The sequence below is a fragment of the Leiobunum rupestre genome, chromosome 10, assembly GCF_980474605.1.
Source record: "Leiobunum rupestre chromosome 10, qqLeiRupe1.1.hap1, whole genome shotgun sequence".
Classification (NCBI taxonomy): Eukaryota; Metazoa; Arthropoda; class Arachnida; order Opiliones; family Sclerosomatidae; genus Leiobunum; species Leiobunum rupestre.
The window spans coordinates 1,851,607-1,877,267 of record NC_143393.1 but is presented as its reverse complement, the minus strand read 5'-3'; the positions used below and the strand labels follow the sequence as shown (position 1 = coordinate 1,877,267).

Below are 25,661 nucleotides of genomic sequence, written 5' to 3'. Positions count from 1 at the left end.
CTGAAAAAAATTCACGAATTATTATATGGTAAACCTTTCGAGGGTTTATTTTTGTACCCCGATCAATTTAATTCGTACCATAAAGTAAAACTTATTTTTTCTGTTTTAAATCACCCTCGGAAGTACTACAAGATTTTACTAATTTACTCGTAGATAATCAATTAACCTGTAAACTTAGCTACTTTAATTTGTTTTCATTTAAAATCCGGAACCACTCCTTCTGCGTAGAGTTTGTATGTTCTCTCCCCACTGGTTGAAGGGGTTTTCCCCGAGATCTTCGGTTTCCCCTTTCCATTAAAACTTGCTGAGGTTAACGGTAATAGTTAGTGTAGGGAGCTGTTGGCTCGTGTGGCATGAAGGGCTTGACACCACCCTCCTACGCATTGTAAGCCGGCCACCTGTTACTTGATCACGCATAAGCAACATTGCTTATAAGGTCGAAGGTTGTGCCCTGGGTATTAGCTCTATTTTAAAAAATTGTGTAATGTAATGATAACCATTTAATGGAATATCTGATAGTACCTAGTAACATGTAAAACAAAGTTCTAAAATAAAAAAATAAATGTAAATAACTTGTTTTTATTGCCTATAGATTAGAAATTAAGGGGTTCGGAAGCGATAAATCATAAAATATTAAATTATGGGTAACGAGGGGTTGAGGTGAGAGAGAGATAATCTATCTGTTATTTTCCCCTAAAATATACTTGATCTCTTCCCCACCCAAATCCCCTGAATGCCCTCTATCATAGGACGCTAAAGGTCCTATGATAGAAGCCAATACTGATTTATTTCATTGGATTGAAAATTATTTCGTTGGAATGGCCTCTGACATAGGACGCAATAGTGCCGAGGACTGAGGCCATTAAAACGAAATAAATTCTACTTATTTTCCCCTAAAATCAACTTGATTTCTCCGAAATATCGTTATACGACGATATTTATCGTAGTGCTTAGCGCGATAATTCGATATATATACAATATTTTAATATACAACTTACAAGTACAAAATATATAATAACTTCACGGCATATGTTTACCCACCCATAGGGGGCCCCTATTCCCCCCCGATCCCGTAAGGATCTTGATATTCGCGGAATACATTTAATTATAGAACTATACAGCCCAATTGGGCGGATTTTTGCGGCAATTTTCGCAGTGTTAGCAGGTGAAAACATATGACCCGGAAAAACTTTTCATTAACCAATTAGTGATTAAAATTTTTGTCTCTATTGTGCATGTTATCCCCCGCTTAAAAGTAGAAATAGTAAATAGTAATAGTGATGGCCTTACTATCCTACTAATCAGAAGAACCATAATATTTGATTCCCCCCATTTCATTTTTGTTTTGTAACTAGTGTATTAATGTTAAAATAAATATTTTGTGATTGACTAAAGACAAAGGGTTTCCATTCTGAATTCGAATCTTACCCATTTTTTCTTTCCCCCGTATGTAACTCCCCAGCAAACACAAACACGTCCTATGGACATCCGATAGACGTCACACTCGGATCTTGCCTTCGTCCGTAGGACATCCCAAAATCCAGGGTTGACGTCGGTTGGACGTTAACGGACGTCCAAATGTCCGGTTTGCCTATAGCCGTAGTACGTCCCGGGGACGAGTTTTCGGACGTCCAAAGGCGATTACGGCGGTCGTCCCCTGGATGTCTTTCTATAAAACCTAGAGATGTCTTTAGGCCTTTAATTTGGTTCAATCATGGCGCAATAGGGATGAAACTAGGACGTTCATTGGATATCGTATTCTGAACAAATAATTTAAAAAGCCAAACTTGTTATTAAAATTTTATTCAAAATATTAAAATACAAGATAATGGAAAAAATCCAGAAACAAGTGTACAATTTGATTGTAATAACACGAACTCTGCAAGTATTAGCAGTTAACATATAAATTACAAAACTTATATAGTTATTTAATTTTTATATAACAAAATAAATTTCGAACTAAACTATTAAAAAATAAATAACCTTCCTTATACAAATGTAAAAAAACAATAAAATTAATTTTTAAATCAGAAGCAAAATAAAACAAAGCCATTTAATATTATTCCTTAAAAAAATTAAAGACTATCGGATGAAAAATATACTCTAGAAATTACTGTTTCTCGAAGCTTAATTTTAATATCTATCCAAATCTTACTTTTGGAATTACAATTTAACTATATAAAATATCACAGTATAAAATAAAGCTTTAGGCGAACCGTTCAGTGAGAGTAATGAATAATAAACTTAAAAATTTAAATTGAAACATTTACAGGTCCAAAATGAACTTTAAAAAACAGCGAACCTTCCCTAACATTCGGAGAATTCAACGCAAATCTTACTTTTGGAATTCCAAATTCAATATACAAAATATAACAAAATGAAATAAAGCTTTAGGCGAACCACTCAGTGAGAGTAATGAATAATAAACCTAAAAAGTTAAATTGAAACATGTACAGGTCCAAAATGAACTTTAAAAACAGCGAACCTTCCTTAACTTTTGGAGAATACACTGCAAATCTTACTTTTGGAATTACAATTTAACTATATAAATTATCACAGTATAAAATAAAGCTTTAGGCGAACCGTTCAGTGAGAGTAATGAATAATAAACTTAAAAAGTTAAATTGAAACATGTACAGGTCCAAAATGAACTTTAAAAACAGCGAACCTTCCTTAACTTTCGGAGAATACACTGCAAATCTTACTTTTGGAATTCCAAATTCTTTATATAAAATATAACAGTATGAAATAAAGGCGAACCTTTCAGTAAGAGTAATGAATAATTAACTTAAAAAGTTAAATTGAAACATGTACAGGTCCAAAATGAATAGACTTTGATCAAACATATTTTCTTCCTACTTCTGTAAAAGACACATTAAAAAAATCGAGTTAAAATTATTAAAAAAATCAAACAGTTTTTTAATAAAATACTTACTCTTATGATATATTATCAGCAATACTAGAGATTACTATGTTATAATCTTTAACGTTTGTGTAGAACGCATTATGGACTTTATGGTGACCGATTCCAAAGTATCGAGTAATGGCGTCGTACAAAAGAAACTACAAACTGGGCTACCAGATATTTTAAAAGGACTTTAGCTCGGCCACGGCCCCCTGCACGCGCTCACGCTGCTCGCGACGATAGCGGCCCCGGCGATCGACTGAAAATTGCGAAAGTGAAATTAGTTTACTTTTTTCCTACATCGATCTTCTGCGCTGACGTAACAACTAAGAAATGGCTGGAGTATATGGCGAAAACGTTCCAATTTTTAGAGTTTCAGTAATTATTACTAATTGTGTAATTTAGGGTTATAATTTCTTTCCGTAATCTTTTAATTACTTATTAATAAATAAGTAAAATACGTTTGGATATTTTTTAAATCAAAATACGCGCCGAGAAAACCAGACAAAGAAGACGCTGTCAACGTTAATAATGTAAACAAAAGAACTAGTCATGTGTCCGCTTATCAGCTGTTGTTTTTCGATATTATTCTTACAGTTCTTTGATAGTAAGTTGTTTTAATATTTACAAAGTTTCAACTTAAGTAAATAAGTAGTAAATATGATGCAGATTATAAAACTAAAATATTTTTTTTTTACAAATAAGAGTTGAAAAATGCTGGATGATGTTGAAATATTGGCCTAAGAGGTACATGTAAAAGCCATGATTGGATTCAATCCTATTTAAACAATAGATACTCCCAAACTAATTTAAACAACCAAATATCTCATAAAAAAACTAATCAAATGTGGGGTCCCTCAGGGATCTATCTTATCCACTATTCTATTCAATATTTATATATGTCCCAAAAAATAAAATTTATATAAATGTTAGAGAAATTAAGGAAGTTAAATATCTGGGTTTGATTATGTACAAAAGATTATGGACCACTCATATAAATAAATTAGCTAAAACCATATCTTATAATATCTATATAATTATGAAAAATCGTGCCAACCTGACCACAAATATTTGTAAACAATTGTACCAGGTGCTAATTTATTCTCGTATATCATTCTGTATCACTATATGGGGAAATACTTCATCAACAAATGTCAATTGAATCTTTTGGCTACAAAAGATAATCGTAAGACTAATAGATAATAATCCTTTCTATGCCCCAACAAAACATATTTACCTTGTTAAATCTCTTAAATGTATTTAATTATCTGATCTATGTTCTTTAAACTTTATAAATAAATCACTAACTATATACCCATGTAATGTTTTTGAAAATCGAATACCTAAAAATAACCGAACATATAACGCAAGAAAAAAATGTATACTAGTAAGCGAAAACTTTAAAACTCAAAAAAGGGAAAGTCGTTTTTTTTATAGAGGTATTATTTTATTTAATGAACTGTCCCCAACTAATATTAGAAATATATTACACTTCAAATTGGAAGCAACAGAAAAACAGTATGAAAAAATATATAATATAAATTAGCCAGATATTGAGATACGCTGGATAATGTTGAGATATACTGGATAATGTTGAGATATACTGGATAATGTTGAGATATACTGGATAATGTTGAGATATACTGGATAATGTTGAGATGTACTGGATAATGTTGAGATGTACTGGATAATGTTGAGATGTACTGGATAATGTTGAGATATACTGGATAATGTTGAGATATACTGGATAATGTTGAGATATACTGGATAATGTTGAGATGCACTGGATGATGTTGAAATACACTGGATGATGTTGAAATACACTGGATGATCTTAAATAAAAAACAAAACTGTATGAGCTTTAATAATAATGTATCTCTTATGTGAAAGGTATCCACTTCCCATATACTGTTAGTATTTATTGTTTGAAACATTAACCTCACTATTAAATCTTAACCTGAAATTTTAGAATTAGAGCTTCTTTCAAAATTTCATTAAAATTGATAAAATTTTAATTAAGTTAATTCCTGTAGACTTGTGTTTTATATCCTTAGACCTTGATTATTTTGGGTCATCAATTTGCAAAAACTTCATAATATATAATTCTGAAATTTACTGGGTGTATTAACCCAATATAATTTTTTTTATTTTGTGAATTACCTATTTTTTTCTATTATAGGTGACAAGTACTAAGTCCAAATAATAAATTAGTATATTAAGGATTAGTTGGTTTGTATATTTTCTTGATCTGGTGCTAAATTGTTGCCCATTGACTGCCAACCAAGGTACATTTCATTTTTATAAAAAGAATGGATATTTATCTCACAAGAGATATATTATGAAGTTCTGATAATACTTACTTGATAATCTCTAAATATTCGTATTACTTCTTCTTTAATTCTAGCACTTAAATTGCCAGAAGTTGTGTTTTTTTAGGAAAAGTGGAGTAAAATTACAACTTATAAACCTTTCGAGAAATAGGTTTGTGAACGAGTTCTTTCACTTTCTCATATCGGGCAGAAAGAGTTTTGGTGATGTTGGTAATAATTGGTGGTACAACCTTTGTGCAAATAATTTCTGCAATTTGAGTGGTGTGGTCCACATTATTATCACATTGAATGTAAGGACATGCAGAAATTTTGGGCATCAAGTTAATTTCAATGTTTTGACATATTCTAGGTGAGTCACGAAGATACGGTACCGCTCTCTCAACAAATGTAGTTACGGTTGCCATAAGCATGATAAAACACTGCCGTGGGTACCTGAGGTATCCTCTGTCTGATAGTTTAATCAGTCCAACTAATGGTGAATTGGAATCTGTTTGTGAAATATTTTCTATACATAACTGGCAAAATTTCTTTTCTTCCAAGATTTGAACAACATAACCAGCCAAGTATGCAATACTTACAAGTCTTAAGGTTGATCTTGGGGTATCTGGGTACCCATCCAAAGCATTTAATAAGTCAGTTACTTCGGCTGGTAATGATATTTCGATTGCAAAGGAATTTGAAATATTTGTTAATTCTTCTAGTCTAGTGTCAATCATGGCTGGTAAATCTATGAAGCTGTCGTCGGGAACGTTAGATGTCTTAGGTTTGGTTTTTGAGAGTGTATCTTTTTTAAGAATGGATTCCAAACTGAAAATGGTGGCTCTTGCATCAAGCATGTCATTGCCTCCCGCTATTTGCCTAAGAATGCTGAAGAACATTTCAATGGCATGGCTAGTGAGTTTTCTTGTCAAGATGAATTGAAAACCAGATTTAAGGAGGTAGGACACGCAAGATATTGTAGAAGCTGTAGTAAGCTTAATAGCTTCGTACGTTTCTGATGTCAGAACTTTCTTCTCACATTCCAGCTGAACCTTTTCCAAATATTGAGGAAAATCATCTTGAAGCCAGGCCAATCTTTCGTCGCTTATGGAAAAAAAATGGAAACTTGTTTGGATTTCGGGACTCGTACCCGAGACTCATGGTAGCTACATTGTGCATGTCATACCATTTTTTGATGTTTTTCATATATGCAATAGTTGGTCCTGCTGTTCTAAATTTGTAAGCTTGTGGATGGCTTTCACTGTAGGTCATAAGATATTCCAGAGCTGCTATAACTTCAGGTGAAAAGACGTCCATCGCGCGACTGACACTCTGTTCAAATTTTTTTGAAGTTCATAGAGCCAGATCACATACTTTCCTGACAAATCTTCAGAACCTTCTTCACTCTTGGTTTCTAGAAATTTGTTTTTCATATTCCTTAAAATATGACTTGCATCAAAACTAAGGTGCAACACTCTGCTTCCATCTATAGGGTGAGGCACTGCTGGTGTAAATTTGGAACGTGGACCATCACCCAACAAACGCAGCAGCGCACAATTTGTTTTGTGATTGTCCGTCACAATTCGTAGGATGAAAAATTCACACGATTCAATTTCCCGGATGACCAAAAGTGTTAGCTGGTGTAGCTCAACGCCTGTAAGCTGCTTTGAAAAAAAGTAAGCTCCTGGTATGGTGAACGAAATAGCAATACCACTTATCATAAAACAAAGAAGTTGATTGGCAACCACTGGATCTTTGGGTTTTGTGGGTTCAACTTGATCCGATGTACTGGGCAATGTGCCTTCAATGTGTCTTGTTGTGTCTTTCAAACCAAAGATCCGGTCTAACTTTTTATCATACTTAACTTGAGGCTTGATGGACATTTCATCTATAATTAGAGACACAAATCTATTTTGTGATCAAGTTGACTGGCTTCTAGTCTCAATCGTTCTTTGATAATTGGCGATACACCAGTTTCTCCATTGATACCCCCCTACGTATCTTTTTAGGGTTCGCTTAGAAGGTAAAGAAAGAATACCAGATTTCCTGGGGTAGCTGTAGCCTTTTGGCGATGAAAAGTTCCATAAAGCGCATTGTCTTACAGCAGCTTCATTCCATGTAGGTCGCTTTTTTTTATAGTTGCAAATTATGTTTAGCAAAAAAATCGCCTCTTCATTTTCTTTATCAGCATCGGTCATAAGTTCTTGAACCTTTTTTAATGGGAGTTTATTAAATTTAGTAAGTTCAGTTCTAAGTGAGTCTATAATTTCTTGTTGATCTTGCAGTTTTTGATTCTGTAGCCAGATTTTACACCTCAAGCTATTGATGTTCCTTTTCATTTGCACAAGACCTTTCGGAGTTCATCCACTTCTACGGGCTTCTCAGGCAAGTACTTTTCTTTAAAGCTAGAAGCATTTTGAATGACTCTAGCTTCTTGAAATGTTGAAGTTGATGCTGACTTTAAAATCTTTGTAGGTGGAGGCCTTAAATTTCTGCCCATTTGTTTGGGTTGCATGTAGTTTGGATAATCTTGGAAAACAGTTGGAACCGCTCCTTTTTTAAGTCTGCGAACCTTTTGACCTGTAATTGATTAATTCAACTAGTTTTTTACCATTAATAACACATTGTGACATTATTAAAGATTGCGCCGAGTTGATTGAACATTTGATAATACCTAAGTAACATAATACAATATAAGTGTGACACTTCCTATTCTCCCAACGCTATATTATTTAATTATAGTATGTAGGCAATGACCATATAAAACATAACATCCGTAGGACTAACAGATCTGAGTGAGTTGAATTGGAACTTACTATAAACATTCACTAATTGCTTATTGGCTAAAATGTAATGCCACAAAGTAATAGATAGTAATGGCTTTCTGGTTCCAAATCCCCAGATTACGCAATCAAGCCACAACAGACTATCATTATCTGAAGTCGCCTAGTGCCATACTAATGTTTAATATGTTACTTATGGTATTGCTAAAACTTAGAAAACTAAACTTTAGTAACAAATTAATAATTCTGGTAATTAGAATGAACCAACATTAAGCTACAGTCTCGTATACTAAAAATACATTTAATTTGTTGCCTTAATACTTTACCTCCATGATAATCTCATTCCTTAAAATGCATACCACAAACCACTCTTCCATGCGAAGTGTACGCTTCATTGACTCCAAAATCCTTCCTAGAGATGTTCTTAATCCAAAGTTTACATACATTTTCATCAGCTGGAAACTGATGAAATGACACTTTGGTCTTCTTAAAAGTCGATGAACACAATGGAACCGAACATTTTGCTGGCATTTTTTCACTAGGGTAATTTTCACTTATTAAAAAAACCTGATTCTATAAAAACAGTTTGAGCAAATTATTAATGTTTTACCATACGCAAATTATAAAGAACAACAAAGTTTGGAGAATATGACCCACATTATGAGTAGTTATCATAACTATAGTCTTAAATAACTGCAAAATACAGTTATAATAACTTGAAAACTCATTGCCAATACAAAACTTGAACCATTTATGGTTAGGCTTAGCTATAAAATGTTACTACTCAAAATATTGCCTTATTTCTTAAAAAGAAAATATTGGAAATTAAAACTTACCTACTTAAAAGGTGTAATTATTTATTGTTTGTTGCTAACCTCTACAAATTTGACAAAACAGTTGAGACAAGCTTTACTAATTCAAATTCATCGCCATTGAAACGTAAGTTAAACTTCCCGCCTCTTAGATAGATTCTGGTTGTTACGCCAGCGCTCCAAGCGACAGAAAATCGCTGTCGACAAAATACATGGGGAGGAAATTCTTTGCCGGGGCCGCTATCGTCGCGAGCAGCGTGAGCGCGTGCAGGGGGCCGTGGCTCGGCCAACTTAGATCAGCTTTTTCGCAGTAATTGGCTGTGATTGTAGAAACAATTCATCAAATGAAAATAATGGAAATAAAAATTAAGAAAAATAATATAAAAAAATTTAAAAATTAAGAACAGATAAAATTAATTAAATAGTTTTGATTTAACACGTAATTTCATTAATTCACGTTAAATAAACTCGTAAATTTAAATAATAATATTCTCAATAAAATTAATATTTTCTGGTTCATTAATCATTATCAGCTCAAATACAAATACAGGTGAAAAAAATTAAAATTAATTGCTGATAAACGCACCTCTAGATAGCATTGATGGACGAAACATTTCGGACGAATAGTGGAGATCCATGCGACGTCGATTGGGCTGAATATCGGATGTCGCGAAATTGGTTCTACGAGGACTAAAATGGGACGTTCGTTATTCGTCCCGTAGGACGAATTTTGGACGGGACCAAGCTGGGCTCTAAGGACCATGCTGGGACGTCCCAGGGACAATTTGTGTTTGCTGGGTCCTCTCTCAGATTTAATTAACGCCACGAAAGGCTACGACTCGCATTTTGTCTCCATCTTCCCCCGCCTTGGTGAATTAATATCTTTGAGTAAGGGCTAGGTATATTTCCGTCCATCAATTATATGACGATTTCCTAAAAAGGCTGCAAAATTCATAAAATTTCCCGTTGTTGTGCCTCCAACCACCGGTTCCCGATTTTCACAACAAATACGAGACGCATTTAATATTCCATGCTCAAAACCATATCCTCTCACCGCTGTGCGGATCTTGAAGTGGAAACACCCGAAAACAAAGTATTTTTATGCAAATTGAAAATTAATTTTTATCAAACATTTCCAATTTTGGCTTAACTAACGCGCATCAACTTTTAGTGAAAATTTCCCTTATCATTAAATTAACTTACGTGGTGCCATCAATCGGATAAAGCGTTTTTTCGGGTTTCAGCACATCCGCCGCTCGGTTCGCAAAATCGACACATATTACCTAAAACAAAAATTTAGTTACTTAAATGCTTACCGCGAGCATTATATGCCCTGTAAAGACCTGTTAATCATTCGCGGAGTCTCTTCGTTGCCGAATAGATGGTGTGGTTTTTGCTCCTGTGATAAAGTTATTTATTTTAAAATTGAACTCTTCATTTCAGGGTAATTCGTACTTTTTTAACAACCTGTTACCGGTTCCCGAGCTCCCTGTAAAATTTCAAGATTAATCCAAATATCTAGGCTAAACATCAGGGAAAATGAAAAGAACGTTAGATTAATTTTTTATTTTGTATGTCTTTTATTTTAAATAACGTTTTATATTTTAAGAAATACATCTTTCTAGAATCAGTTCTGAGGCTCCCCTTTATATATTTAATTTTCCCATGTTAATTTCCATGTGGACTTCTTATATAATAAAAATTGGAGTTTATTATTTGAATATGATTATATTAAAATTAATATATCATTTTTAAGTTACGAATCTTAAATTCAAGGGTTCTACGTTAATTTCCAAAAGTATTTCATCGTTTCAAAAAACAAATTTCTAGAACTATAGATTCCTCGTTAATTTAAATGTTAATTTCCATAGATTTAATCCTTTCCACTTCAGTTTTAAAATATTTCAAAATTGATGAACTTTAAAATCTACTAAAATTCTTCGTACTACCGGGCGAACGAGCTTAGATCAATACTTCAAGCGTAGCTTTTTCTTTACAAACTCCTATTGTTTAAACTATTTAAAGTTAAATATAATTGTAAATTTGCAGAACACAAGCACGTAAAAAGACGTGCAAACATTCCATGCCGAATTTGAGAAAAAGTTAACCTCCGGAGATCTGCCTAGACATCTTATACAAAACCATAAGGAATTCTCGGAGAAATGCGGATCAAAATTAATCATCTAGGAGTGGAATTTCCCAGGGATATTTAGTGCATTCCGATGAATCGACTGTAATTCGCAAATTGATTTCTGAAAATCACCTAAACGGAACTGAAAAAAAGTAACTTTCTCATTTATAAACCGTATATTAAAAATAATTTCCTGTAAACAATTTATAATTCATTGGACTATATGAAATTATTTTTTTCTTTTTTTGCTTTATTTAAAGTTTAAAGGCAACCCCTATTTAACCCAATTTCCGTCTAATTCTTTTAGCTGCACTTGCTGTTCTAAATCACGTTGGAGTGTTGGTGAAAGATAAAATTTCCACAACAACTAAAATTGCAGACCGTCTCTGCACAGGCCACTGAATTAGAGGAGGAGTTTCTTAGTAGCCGAGCGAGCAAGAGAAAACTTGCCAGCGGATATATAGGTATTTCAAAAGATTGATTTTGGTTGGGTGAAAAGTTAATATTAAATTTTTTACACATATTTTATGCTATTTTTTTATTTTTTAATCAATTAACTTTTGAGTTATTCTCCTTTTGCCTTCAGCCGAACATCAGAAAGGAATCTTAGTGCTCTTAGTACATCCACGCATTCACAAGACGTAATTTCATCCAGTTGTCGTTCAAATCATCTTTGATTCATCGGGTATTATATAATAACTTCTCTAAGGCACATTTGACTTATTCCAGTTCCAACCGTAAATTTTAAATTTGTAACCTAAACAAAAATAATTTAATTTAACCGTAAAACCCTCTTTAAGCTAATGGTCGTGATATGTTCTTATGTTTGAACTTAAAAAATATTTAACGTCTAAGATAAAACGTTAAATTTAGCTTTTTTTAAATAAAAAATTCTTTCACTTATAGTTTCGCTACCATTTTTGCAGTATTGAGTTTTTTAAACGCTTTCCTTAATATGTTAATTGTTAAAATTAATAAAGACACTTGTACATAAAATAACTTAAAAACCACAACTAGTTTCGTTACCCCTTCGGGAACATCATCAGGTCTGAGACAATAAATTCAGCTTTTTGTCTTAATAATTTATTTGGGACCGAAAGACTAAACCACCAAAAACCTGCCGTTGTTTGAAAATACAAGCAGTTTGGTTGAACTCGGGGAACCAATTCAATTAATCATGAATTCTAACGACCAGTTAGAGGAAGTCGTAGAAAAAGCAAAATCAGCCAAATGAGGGAAGGGCCCGAGAAAAGTTATGCAGGAAAAGGGGTTTTATAAAGGATTTCCCAAAGAAACACCCAAGGTGCAACAATTCGACCGATTCATGAAAAACTTCGAAAACAACAACAGCGATAGTAAATTTTTTTAAATTCGGTTGTGGTCAGTGGTTATAATAAGCTTAATCTGAGAACTATTTTTTCGGGAGTTTTTGTCCCTGAGATATAGCAGTACACGTGAAAGCAATATTTTTGGAGTGTCCTAAGGAGTAAAACTGAATAAGAAATTGGCAGTTGTATTAGATAACATGACGAAGAAATAAGTGTCTAGGCAATAGTTTACACTTATAAATAAAGGATTGGCGGTCAACTGATTATTTGACTGATATGTACCTAAATAAACTTCCTTTTTCGATTCCGTAGCCGAGCGCTTAACCCGATTCGCTAGCCGAGCCCTTTTACCCGATTCCCTAGCTATTTATATTAAAAGGCTCTATAGGGTTTTTATTAATCAAGAAGCACTACAACTGAAACGTCTTCAGGGAGTTGTACATCCGGAGATGTAGAAACTGGTAAATTGTTTAAAAAAAAATACAATAGTTAATAACGCTTTTTTTAAATGAAGATGATGAAATATACAAATTGATAAGAAATGAATTAAGTTTCAACGTGCCCCCAAGTCCCAGCGCTGTCTTCCCGGCACAATATGACCTCAAACCAGATTTGGCTAAATCCTACCAATATAATTTAACCGATAGCAAATTCCTAAAATTTGAGGGATTTGTGGTACCCGAAGCAGATGGATTAACTAAATAGCCTACAAGTGATGCATTAAAAACTATTATAAAAATTCTTCTAATAATGTTTTCTTATTCAAGATTCAAACACCGAAGAACAGCGCGTTCGGAGGCAGAAATATGTCAGCTTGTCAATTTTCGGAAATGGAACAAAAAAGGATTGCCTCAAAATAGTAGGATTTAAATTCTATAATCAGTAAGCGCAAACCTAATTTCAATTGATCTATCTCAGCGGGTACCTGCAAGAAAAACCAAGGCAAAGATCGAAGATGAGCTTGACGACAAAATCAGGACCGGATCAACTAAAGGACTCATAACGTGACAAACAAAACACAAAGGTGAAGGGTTGTTTACAACGAAAGCGTTTGAAAAAGGTAAAGAATATAAATAAAATAAATTTTAATTCAAAAATTAAATAGACAAATTTAAATACATTTTAGCAAAATAATAAATATAATTTTTCTGCAGGTGAGTTCATCTGCGAATATGGCGGTGCTCACATTTCCAAAGAAGAGGGAGAAAACGCCTAAAAGCAACGGCCGGCGATTGCTGCTATTTTTTTTTAAGATTTCAATGGAAAAGACATGTTTCGACGCATCCAACCCAAAAACTTACGGGGCCACAATTAACCACAGTCTTACGCTTTTCAATGCTATACCAAAAAAATATCAATGGTGTTCTACGCTTGTTTTTCGTTGCTGCCAATAATATTCCTCCCTTCACCGAAGTGCTCTTCGACTATAAGGGAAAAAAACCTAAGCGCGAAGAAATTCCTAATTGGCTGATATCAGATATAGTAAAAGCGAATTAGAAACGTATCAGGCCGACTTGGAGAGTAAGCAAGATGACTAACAAATGAACAATTTGTTGGAAATTTTTTAATTATCGTAAAACATTTGTGGTCATACACTACCAAAATCTGAAATGAATTTTAAATAATGCAACTTTTCATTCATTGTGCATGCTGTATAGTAAGACTTAAATAATACTATAATTTACCATAAGCCCCTAAATCCGATTCTTTAGCTATTTATACTTAATGGTTTTTATTAATCTAGAAGCACTACAACTGAAACTTCTTCAGGGAGTTGTACATCCGGAGATGTAGAAACTGGTAAATTGTTTAAAAACAAATAAAATACAATAGTTAATAACGCTTTTTTTAAATGAAGATGATGAAATATACAAATTGATAAGAAAGGACTTAAGTTTCATCGTGCCCCCAAGTCCCATCGCTGTCTTTCCGGCGTGAAAAACCTCTACGTTATACAATAAAAATGCAGATAAACAAGCTCACAAGACTTTCCAATACAGAGGTATTGTCGCCCGCCATAATTGAATTTTAAGAAAGGTCAATTGGTCAGAGTAATTTTTTAATTTTTTTATTGAAAAGTCAAGTTCGTTTCGATTTGTACACCACCACCTTCCAATTTTAGAACATAAAACTGATAAATACGTAGAAGGAAAACAAAATCGCATCTTTAAATTAAATTTTAGGCATATATACTTCGTAAGTTATACATTTCTATCTAATTTTATACTACATATTAATAACGACTGATATTCTTCGTGAATTTTGGTTTCCTATATATCTTAAAAGTAAACTATTTCTTACAGTAGATATACGTCGTAAGTATTGTACCTCGTTTCGTCTATCCGCAGTAAAGGTTTATCCTGGGTTTGGGGTGGCGCCGTGCACCCCCAGCGCTCAAGCGAAGTGAGTGCGGGATGCCATTAGGAGCCAATACTTAGAATACATTCTACGTTGTATAAGTCAACCTCGCGCTGATGACATAGTATTGGACATAGTATAGGCTATAGTTCTGGTTAAAGTTAGTCAATCCCCGGTTTCCTTCCAAAAGGCTATGGACGGAAAGCGAAATCAAAAAGAAATTGAACTAAAAGCCCCTTTCCCTTTGGTTTCTTTATTCGTAAACTTGTATCAACAACAAGTTAGGTAGCTTATTAGGTTCATAATTTTTTTACTTAAAAAGCCTTTAACATTGAAAAAAAAAACATCATACAATTTAAAAATGGGTTTCCTCATTAAAATTTCAGAGCTATATATCAATTTCACGAATATATAGGTGAGTATCCCGAATATCTTTGTTGCTGCTCGCGTGACCGTGTACATTTTTTTTTGAAAGAACAGCTTTTAAACCTTCACAGAAATTTCTACCGCTTATTTTGCCTCCAGTGGTATATTTTATTTGGGAAAAGAAACTCTCAACAGAACTACCGTTAACTCGCAAAGGTGATATAAAATATTCCGGATTGTGGTTTAGAAAATCTTCACTGAGGTTAATAATTCCAAAAACATAAATTCTTAGCAAATCCCAGGTCTGCCAGATTAAGAATTGAGTTTGAAACGGGGAGCTGATTTTGAATTTGGGATCTCCAAGTTCTTCTTTGACCCATTCGCAAAAATAATTAAATCCTAATTTAATATTTTCAATCTAGAAATATTGTCTTGGGATCTTGCCTCTTCTCTTCTTTTAAGAGCTTGAATATCTGCCCAGCCAAACTCAACGCCATCTCTTTTAAATTGCTTTGGCCCTTTTACCTTTGATGAAAATAAACCTTGAACTACATTCTTTAGTTGGTGGGTGGGACATATCACCCAGTGAATATTTTCGCCTTTAACAAATGGGTTTTCAAATGATGGGTCCAGTGGAAATGTTCCATGATGATTCATTGTGGCTTTAATAAGTGACAGATTCTCAGACGACCCATCACAGACCAAAGCTTTTGTTCTGAAAGAATATGCATTCAGAGCTTCTATAGTTTTCATTAAAGCATCTACAACAAAGTGTTGCGAGAAGGTGGCTGAAGAGGTTAAAAAAGGGCCAATCAAGTGATAATTAGAGCTCAGGTCTCTCCAAATAAACTGTAAAATGTACTGAGTTGGTAATGGTGCGTTGTTTTTCTTAGGCTCAAATACATCATTCAAATCGTTGAACTCACTTCTTGTCATAGCGTACCCCTTAAATTCATTTGATTTTGAGTTCCATATAACTTTGTCTATTACTTTTACTTCATCAAATATTAAAGTCCCCAGCCCTAGAGGTACTTTATCGCCTTTTTTTGTTTTCTCTACTTGAAAAACCTTGTACTTGGTTTCTTCTTTTTCTAAGTAATCATGGTTTAGTCCAGGTTTTAAACTGAAGTGCTTCGTGCGTCGCTTTAATGTGTTCTCGCATGGCAACTGAAAAATATGGAAGTTTTTTAACGCTTTGTAGGCAGCAGGGCTACGACAATATACTGCTAGTGCCACGCGCATAGTTATTGCGCTCCATTTGTTGGTTTTTTCACCAGTTTTATTTTGAGTTTGATCTTTATAAAAAATTTCATTATCTTTCTTCTGTCTCCAAAGTGAGTCTTTTTCCCAAGCCCTCTTTAGTAACTGCCTTTTTTGTCTACTCAGATTCTGATCATTAAGTACGTCATTTAAATCTTCTTGGCAGTTAGTATTAATGAAGTTCTTAGCAATCTCTAATTCTTCAGACTGACTTTCTTCAATTTTAACTTCTCGATTGTTCAACTTCCTTTCAAGCTTCAAAACGTGCTGATGCAAAATATTTTTGGATTGCCGTAGTTTTGAAGGGCGTATATTTCTACTTGAAGGAGATAGTTTTTGCAAGCTGAAATTACTTGTTATTCTCTGCCTTTTAAATTTTCGAGTGGGAGTTTCTTTTAAACGACGTTTTTTTGCTTTAGTGGCAAGATTAGTTGTGCATTTACAATGTTGGCACTGTTTTAAATCGCATCTTGTTGGTCTTTCCACACAGTAGTAAATTTCACACTTTGTAGACTGGTATCTAACAACAGGATATTCCAAACGAACTAAAGAATTTAGTGATACACAATTGTTTCCATTATCATCTTCAATTTTTTTAGATGATATTCCCGGGCAAAAAACTTTGTTGCGCAGTGGCGAAACTTTCGTCAATAGATGAGACAGTTTTAAAATCTAAAGTCCCATCATCATACAAAATATTATAGTTTTCACTCCTATTAAATATCACAGACAACGTGCAATTTCCATCCTTAATTGATAGTGAAACTGGCTCCAAATCAGCTCCTAATATTCCTGTAACATCTGGTCTCGTAACAAGTATAAAAAAATCCATCTTGTAGTCCTGTTAAATCTAAGATATTTAAAAATAAGTGGTCAAAAATACATGTTGAACAAATGAGTATTTATGCATCTAACCTCATATTGCAATTTGAAACACTTAGAACATTCTTCAAGAAAAGTTTTGGCTGATACTAATAATTTGACAGGAGCGCAAGTGATGGTATAGATTGAGAAAGTTCTTTGGTGTCAGTTTGAGTTTGCTTACTTTCCCTGTAAGCAGTAACAGGGACAAGTTTTTGAATAATGCATGTTTTCAATAAGCATTGAGTTTCAACTGTTTTGAAACTTTTATATGAAGGCACTGGTTTTGGTAAAGTGCAACATTGAGTAGAAACAGTCTTGCAAGTTTCGCGAAAGTTAATTTTGTTAGTTTGCACATAAACATTACGAATTGTTTTATGAACACAATTTACTGGGTCAGTTTGAGTTGAAATAGCTATACTTGATTGATTGTCAAAGGTGCTAGTACTCTTATTAACAACAAATTTTACTTTAGCCATGGGTTGAATTTTCGCTGTAGACATTGATTGCAATAAGTACTGTAAATTGCATTGGGTTTGAGCATTTTTTTTTCGAGTTAACGACATTTCAAACACATTCAATTATTAAGTTAATGTTCAGCCAAAACAAAGCACGACTCGCGAAACTTTCAAGTTTTTAGCAGACTACCGTATGACAGAGGTCATAATGGAGAGGTCACCCGGAAGTTGCCGGAACGGGTATTTTTGGTAGTGACATCTATGTTATTTAAAAATAAAAAATAAATAATTTAACTTATCTTAAGTTAATTTTAAATCTCGAATTATTTACTAGAGGCTTTTACTGTTTTAATTTAATCATTTTAAAAAGTTAAACTAAATGTCTATAGTACTTACTAATATCAATAGGTGGCGGTAGAAACAGTTGGAATTTTCTTGGAAGAAATCGCCGTTAGTATTAGTTCTATGGCGGTGATTAACTTATAGGGATATATTATTTTTCTTATGGTAATAGCCAATAAATGTTTTCTCAAATAGTGTTTTTTGAACGTTTTTTTGCCGCGGAGTTTTTTTGTGTTGAGGGGTCTGGCTCCATTTGGTATTCCAGGCCCCATCCTATTTTTTGCTGTTAACATTGGGCCTCGTCATTTATTAGTGACGCGGATGAATGGATTAACGAGATTCCAACAGTCCCTATCTACTGGCCCTAAATGGGTCAGAGTGTGCAATAACTGGTGGCTTTACCAGGGAGTCAGGGTTCGGCTCTGGTAACCCATAAGGGCGGTGGCGCACTGGGAGATGTTAGCTTCGATCAAATGATCTTATCTCCACCTCCGACTTCGGTCAGGTTTGAGCTGGATACTGGGCTTCGGCTCAGGCTAGCGGAGAGGGTCTGTGCAAACTGGCCGCCTCGGCGGATTGGATGGCCTGCTGTGGGGCGGCGGGCCTCTTTCACAACCTTTTGGAACAACACCAGGTTCTTCGGTGCCGTCTGTGCCGGGTAAATTGGACTGCTGTGTGCCCGTCGTTCCCCCTTAGGAGCTCTCCCCAGAGGGTTCGACTCCTTACCGGTGTAGGTAGGAGGTCGGCTGGAGTTGTTACAACATCCATTCTTAATCCCACTGCTGTGTGCGAAGTCGGAATTGGTCCAAAAATTGCTTCACCTTCATGCTTGGTTTTGTAACCTCTCCGGGCTAGGTGGACGCTGGCGTAGGGCACTATGATGATAGGCCTACAGTGGTACGGTGTTTGTAACTAGGTACACCAGGCTATTAATTCAGACAAACTGTCCCTATCTACTATCTAGCGAAACCACAGCCAAGGGAACGGGCTTGGCAAAAACAGCGGGGAAAGAAACCCTGTTTGGCCTGACTCTAGTCTGACTCTGTGAAGAGACATGAGAGGTCGCTTGCGGCCGCCGGTGAAATACCATTACTTTCATCGTTTCTTTACTTACTCGGTGTAGCGGAGAGCGAAACGAAAGGTTCACCTTTCTAGCACTAAGTGACGGGCTCTAGCAATTCGGCGCGTTCCGCTCCAAAGACAATGTTAGGCGGCGAGTGTGACTGGGGCGGTACATCTGTCATAAGGTCTCCTAAGGCGAGCTCAGCGAGGACAGCAACCTCGCGTTGAGCAAAAGGGCAAATGCTAGCTTGATTTTGATTTTCAGTATGAATAGGGACCGTGAAAGCGGGGCCTATCGATCTTTTTGACTAAGAGTTTTAAGCAAGATGTGTCAGAAAATTAACTACAGGGATAACTGGCTTGTGGCGGCCAAGCGACGTCGCTTTCCGAACCTTCGATGTCGGCTCTTCCTATCAGTGCGAAGAAGAATTCGACAAGCGTTGGATTGTTCAACCACAAGAAGGGAACGTGAGCTGGATTTAGACCGTCGTCAGACAGGTTAGTTTTACCCTACGGTTGACATGTCGTTGCGATAGTAATTCTGCTCAGGACGAGAGGAACTGCAGGTTCGTATATGTGCTTGGTCGAGCGGTCAGTGGTGGGAAGCCACCATCCGTAGGATTATGACTGAAAGCCTCTAAGTCAGAATCCTGTCTAGTCGCTGCAATGGTATCATTCGTGCCTTTTGCGTCTGTTGGCTACGCAAGTCGAGATGCGTTTCGGCGCGGTCTCGGCGAAAAGCCTTCAGAGTTTCGCGGCTTTGGCTTGTTGATTTTTATCTTCGGAGAAATGTTATGGCACCAAATCGTCCGTAGACGACTTCGGTACCGGTCGGGGTGTAGTACTTAATAGAGCAGCGATTTATTGAGACTCATCCTCTGACTGTATGATTGTATTCAAGAAAATCATAACTAGTAACTTCGAGGACATGTCCAGGTTGTTTAATAGTTATTTTTATAGGTTTTATTAATACTCGCCGTTTTAGAGCTTTGGCCGGTCGGACGAACCGTATAAAGTTGGTGCGCACGGAATTTAGGGAGCGTCCGGTTAGCCAGCCTCTATCGGCGCCAAACCCCATGACCAATTCCCAAAAGACGCCCCCCGTGGTGCCGTGGCCGTGGGAATGACCGTCGTTGCAGTGGCGAACTATAGAAATGATGTGGCGGTCGTCATCGAGCGGTAAGCGGCGTCGGCGTTGCCGTCTGTAAGAACATGAAGAAAAATTATATACACGACAAACATTCGCAATAACACGCTCTCTCTCAGCAGAGGGGCGCGTCGACAAATATATAGAAAACCAGAAAAATGTCCAACGTACGCTCGAGTGCTGGTCGACAAAGTCGTCGTCGCTGCTGCCGCTGCAAGGGGGGTCGGCGTCGAACCCGATACCGGCAGCCGCATCATCATCATCATCATCGTGGTGGGGGGTCAATGGGGGCGACGGCTGCTGCTGCTGGTCGTCGTCGGCGTTGCTCATGATGTCGAATGTGGTCTTACCCAAGCTAACTTCACGTCTTATATAACCGTCAGCGTATCTTATTTTAGGCTTACGATGAGATAAGGAGCCTTTTTTTACATTCGATTCTCTATCGCTAGGTCCATTTTTTGTTGGTTTATGTCGTTATCGCGTGACCCCCCGTCCGTTTAAAGTTGTTCGAGCCATTGCAGCAACCATACACTGGAGTTGAGCCGAAACGTTTGTAGGCGTTACCCCGTTCGGCGTACGAACGGTGGAAGGCGTTTGTATACGGAACGCCGGGTCACGGGTTCGAATCTCGGCGGGGGACCCGAAATTGGAAAGCGTCTATTTGAGGAGTTTTTCCGGCACATTATTCACATTGGGTGAGACTTGAAACGCGTCGCGGCTTCCATATATATTTATACGAAATTACGCAAAAAAAAACATGTGGTGAACTATAGCTCGATATTAAATTTTGAAAAGGGTGGTAAACCGTAAATTCGGAAGCACCAGTTGAGCCGAAACGCCGATAGTCGTTACCCCGTTTGGCGGACGAACAGTGGAGGGCGCTGGTATTTGGAACGCCAGGTCCCGGGTTCGATTCCCGGCGGATAACCAAAGCAAATAAACAAACATTTGAGAAGACTCGAGTGACGGAAGTTCGGCACGGCCGACAAGTATCCGTGAGGACGGTTTCCACGCAATTGCGCGGCGAGATACGCGGGAAGCTACGAATTGCCGCCAAATACGCGGAAATTCGCAGCCTCGTAAGCCGAGAAATTAGTTTCACCCACGCATTATTTTAAAAATAATTTTTCTATTTATCTATCGCATATATTATCCAAAGGAAAACCTTTAGAAAGCTTTTAAAACATTTGATAAAATAATAAAAAGCATATACAATAAAGATTTCTGTATAAAACACACGTTTATAACATACGCTTGAAGGCCTAGGTTTTCTACTGCCAGTCACCCTTTAAAATAATTTACCTTCTAAACAAATACCCAGGTGGTAAGCCAACGTGTTCTGCGGTTGGCCTACCATCACGGTTTTTGTTAGGAAGGAAAGTTTATAACAAGGGCGACTGGCAGAAGAAAATCTAGGCTTTTGAGTGTCTAAAATTTAATGACGTAGTTTTCCTTTCATTTTGCAAATTTTGAGCTGTTAAAATTTTAATAACGTTAATTGATAAGAAATTAACATTCATTACTTCCTGTTATACCTTACTTCATAAAATAACTAATTTAATTAGAATTTATTTGTAATTAACAAACAAATTTGTAGTTTGGAGAAAATGTTCTACAAGTGTTGCGTGAAAAAGAAAGCAAGACAATAGATGGAAGTCATAAAATATCAATTTTAATATAATTTTTTCCTTCGAAAGAAGGTGGTTATGTTTAATAATTTTTTTAAAAACTTTTTCGTTCAAATAGCTAACAAAAATGATCATATTTTAACTTAGCGTTTAAGGTTTCAACCGATTTGTCCACGGCTTTTATCATTCATTCGGGTACCTCGTCGGAGGCCCCGTTTCTCCCATAATAATCAAACAGAAGTTGGTTGAAGGCATCTATTTTTTTGGCGGCATTGAAAAATAATCGTAAGCAGCCATTTACGGTTTTTTTAGGCAAAAAATTGAAGTATTTTCGTCCGTGGTTTATAAAACGTCCTATGCTATCGCCGTTAGAAGCGTCAATACAGATATCTTTTTGATTGACATCACTTTAAAAATTAATATAGCAGTCTCCTTCGGTGTTTGCAAGTCTCTCTTCTCCTTCTCTTTTTGATATAATATCGCCACCATACTCGCATAAATATTCTTCTGAAAATTTATTTTAAAAATGTTTAAGATTTTTTTAAAAATCTATAGAAAATAAAAAAAGTAATAACACCACTTAAGGAATTAAAAATAACTGGAGCTTTCAGTTATGGAGTAGCATTTCAAGTCAAAATCACTAGCACAAAGGCGAAATTAGTCTACTACTTTAATTAATGGATTTCAAAGTCGCTAGATGATTTAGGCCTAAGGTGGTGTCTTGGGTATTAGCCTAGCTGATTATTAAGATCTAAATGCACCGTTTTCACAAATCTTCTCACCCCTCGATTCGGAAAAATGGAACTCTTTAATTTACCTTTTTTCAAATTGCCTTGTGGTGAATACACCCATTCCTTTGGCTTTTCGAACCACAAGTCCGTCCGTCAAACCATTTATTTTTTCATCAAGCTCTTTTTCAACTTTGGTATTTGTCTTCCGTGCTGGAACCCTCTGAAACGTTTTTTAACCTTTAAATGATCGCGTTACATTGCTCAACACAAGGTGATTACGTAGTTCTTATGAAATGCGAAAAAAATAAAAATCTTAGATTTGTTTTCACTTTGGTTAACTGCGTTCTATCCGCCCGGACATAGTTCTCTTAAATATTCGGAAGCCTCCAAATGTATAAGCGAAGAATGTCTCCCGTTTTTCTAGATAATATATTTGATTTTACGAAAAGGAAAATCAATTTAATAAACGATTTTTTACCTTATTTATATACAGCGAGGTCCAATTTGCTCTGACCAGGTGTTGGAGACAAAACTAAACAAAAAACAATATCTGCAAAAAAAATCCATATTTTATAAACTAATATTAGTTGTCGTGATATATTTTTACGCACCATGTGAAATATATAAATAGTAAACATAACCCGTAAATTTATCATTCAGTTTCTTCAATCGACCTGTTTCAGTCATTCGTTTTAATTATGTAAATAATCCTTTTAAATAAAAGTTACTATTGTTGCGTACGATTGCCATTTTTAATTCAACCTCAAGTTCACGAACACCAGGCATTTTTCTCAAAACCTATTTGATATATATTTTTCAGCGTTTTAGTATTTCGCCGGAAACGTTTCAAATGGTTAATTTTAAAAAAGCGAATAACCTTTCTATCTTTTTCAAAATTTACTTTTCAGCCGATAGGCGGTAGTAAAATTTTTCAATGAGAGAGTTGAAGAGTCTAGTTGAAAACACCGATTATATCCCTAGATAATGAGATGAGAAAACAAGTTGTCCATAGCAGGCCAAATGGTTTTTTTTAACAAATGAGAGAATGATAAACAAGCTCTATCCAATCAAACAAAAGATTATTAATCACTTCTAACGAAGAAATTACAAGAATGGTTTAATAATTCTTCCGTCTGCCGTTATACCGGTTTCTGCTTGATGAAGCATACTTCAGAATGCACGATGGATCATTTAGAGGAAGTAAAAGTCGTAAAAAGGTTTCCGTAGGTGAACCTGCGGAAGGATAGTTATCAATACTGCGGTTATGATAATGTTAACCGGAGCCGAAAAAGTTTTTCTCGATTAGGCTAAAAAACGTTTCACCTCGTAAAATTGGAGGTTTCGTAGGGGTTTTCGCGGAGGTGGGTGCTATGCAAAAAGTAGTAGTGCGTTGAAGAACGATGCTGAAAAAGGACGGGCGCGTTGCAGTTGGAAGCCGAGCCGGTACCGACTAACACCCGCGTCAAAGGAGCTTCGAGTTTCGCCGAAAGCACGCGAGTGCGACTAGGGTTCCTCGTGATCCAACGACGGTCCGATCTCAATTTCGTTTTTCTTCTCGTTCTCCGAGTGAGAGCGCCGTGGTTGTTTGCGCGCTTCTTTCAAAACGATCGCCCCGTGCAATTCGGTAACGACTTTCTTATACTCTCTAAAATAAAAAAATCTCCTCGAACGTCGAAGTGCGCCTCGTTCGTAGAGTGAGAACTCGTCGTGTCAGAGCGTAAGTACGCCGTAAGGATCGGGCCACGATTTAAGGCGTCGTGGCAGCTCGATGGGTTCTCTTTATCCGTTTAACTTCTACCAAAGAGCGTCCGTCGTTTCTCGACGGCGTTCGCCTTTTTTTCTTCTATATTTCAAGGGTTCTTATATTGCAAAAATTATGTACAATTCTAAACGGTGGATCACTCGGTTCGTCGATGAAGAACGAAGCCAGCTGCGAGACTTGGTGTGAATTGCGGGACACATTGAGCACTTAATTTTCGAACGCACATTGCAACCTCGGGTCTTTCCCGAAGTTTCACCTGTCTGATGGTCGGAGAACTGACCACTGCGCCGTTTTTTTCTTCGGGGAAAATTCGGGCTTCGGTGATCGTTTCCTTGGCTTCAGAGGATCGATTTCAAGAGCGCTAGACGCTACCAACCTTTCCTTTCAGGGAAATTGGCGCGCCGTACTCACCAGAGAAAGGGGTGACCCGCTGGTGAATGAGAATTTCATTCTCATTCACCAGAAGGACACAAAGCTGTTGCTTGGCTCCCGCCGTTCACCCGCGCCTTTCCCCCATTGCGTTTCTCCCGCCGTTCACCCGCGCCTTTCCCCCATTGCGTTTCTCCCTTAATCACCAGAATTTCTAATCACCAGATTCTCTCCCGTTCACCAGCAGTTTTCCCCCACCCCCCATTCACTGGATACTTTATCTCTCGTTCACCAGCTCCTTTCCCCCATTGCTTTCATCCCTTCTAATCACCAGTTGCTTTACCCCATCCCCATTATCCAAAATTAGTTTTGCTCGTGCAGATATCTGGAGATTAGATTTTTACCCGTTTGCTTATCGCTTCCGAAACCCTTAATTTCTAATCTCTAGGCAATAAAAACAAGAAATATACATTTCCAATTTTATTTTACTTTTAATTACATGATTGCGTAAAACAGGTTCTAATATTAGACCGACAATATAAATAACGCGTTTAAATCGCATTTTATCAATATAAAAAAAATTAACTCGATCTTCGTAAGGAATATGTACAAGTTCATTTAAAGGGTTGAAACGAACTACCTTCTGCAAGTGCAGTTTGTATAAATAATTTTATTAAAAGTTCTACCTCACCACGTCTGACCGGAATAGATATGAAATCGTCATCCTCCAGTGCCGCTGACCTTGGTGGTGCCGGGATCTCCCATTCTTGCGAAAGGTACTTTTTTTTCGATGGTGAATTATCCCTCGACGGACAGTGTGGAAAGAATCTAGCATGTTCCCATTCTGGTACGTCTCCTAATTCCCATCCTTCTAATACGACATGGCACTTGTAACATCGTACTTCATCGCCCCGCTGAATATAGTAGAATCCAGCCTTCCTTAGTAACGTGTGGATTTCTCCAGTGACGAAAAGTTTCAAGTCAATACGCTTCGATGTCCATACTGTAAACTGATAGTTTCTATAAGCTATTGTCAACATTCTTAAGCC

General features: G+C 36.3%; 1 non-coding gene and 1 pseudogene across 1 annotated transcript; both read left to right on the top strand.

Moving 5' to 3' along the window:
* Positions 1–18,820: 18,820 nt before the first annotated feature.
* Positions 18,821–19,868, top strand: LOC149923343 (large subunit ribosomal RNA; annotated as a pseudogene).
* A 4,495-nt stretch (positions 19,869–24,363) lies between these two features.
* Positions 24,364–24,513, top strand: LOC149923342 (5.8S ribosomal RNA). The gene has a single exon (XR_016477134.1). It is a non-coding gene; the product is annotated as a 5.8S ribosomal RNA (ribosomal RNA).
* Positions 24,514–25,661: the final 1,148 nt, after the last annotated feature.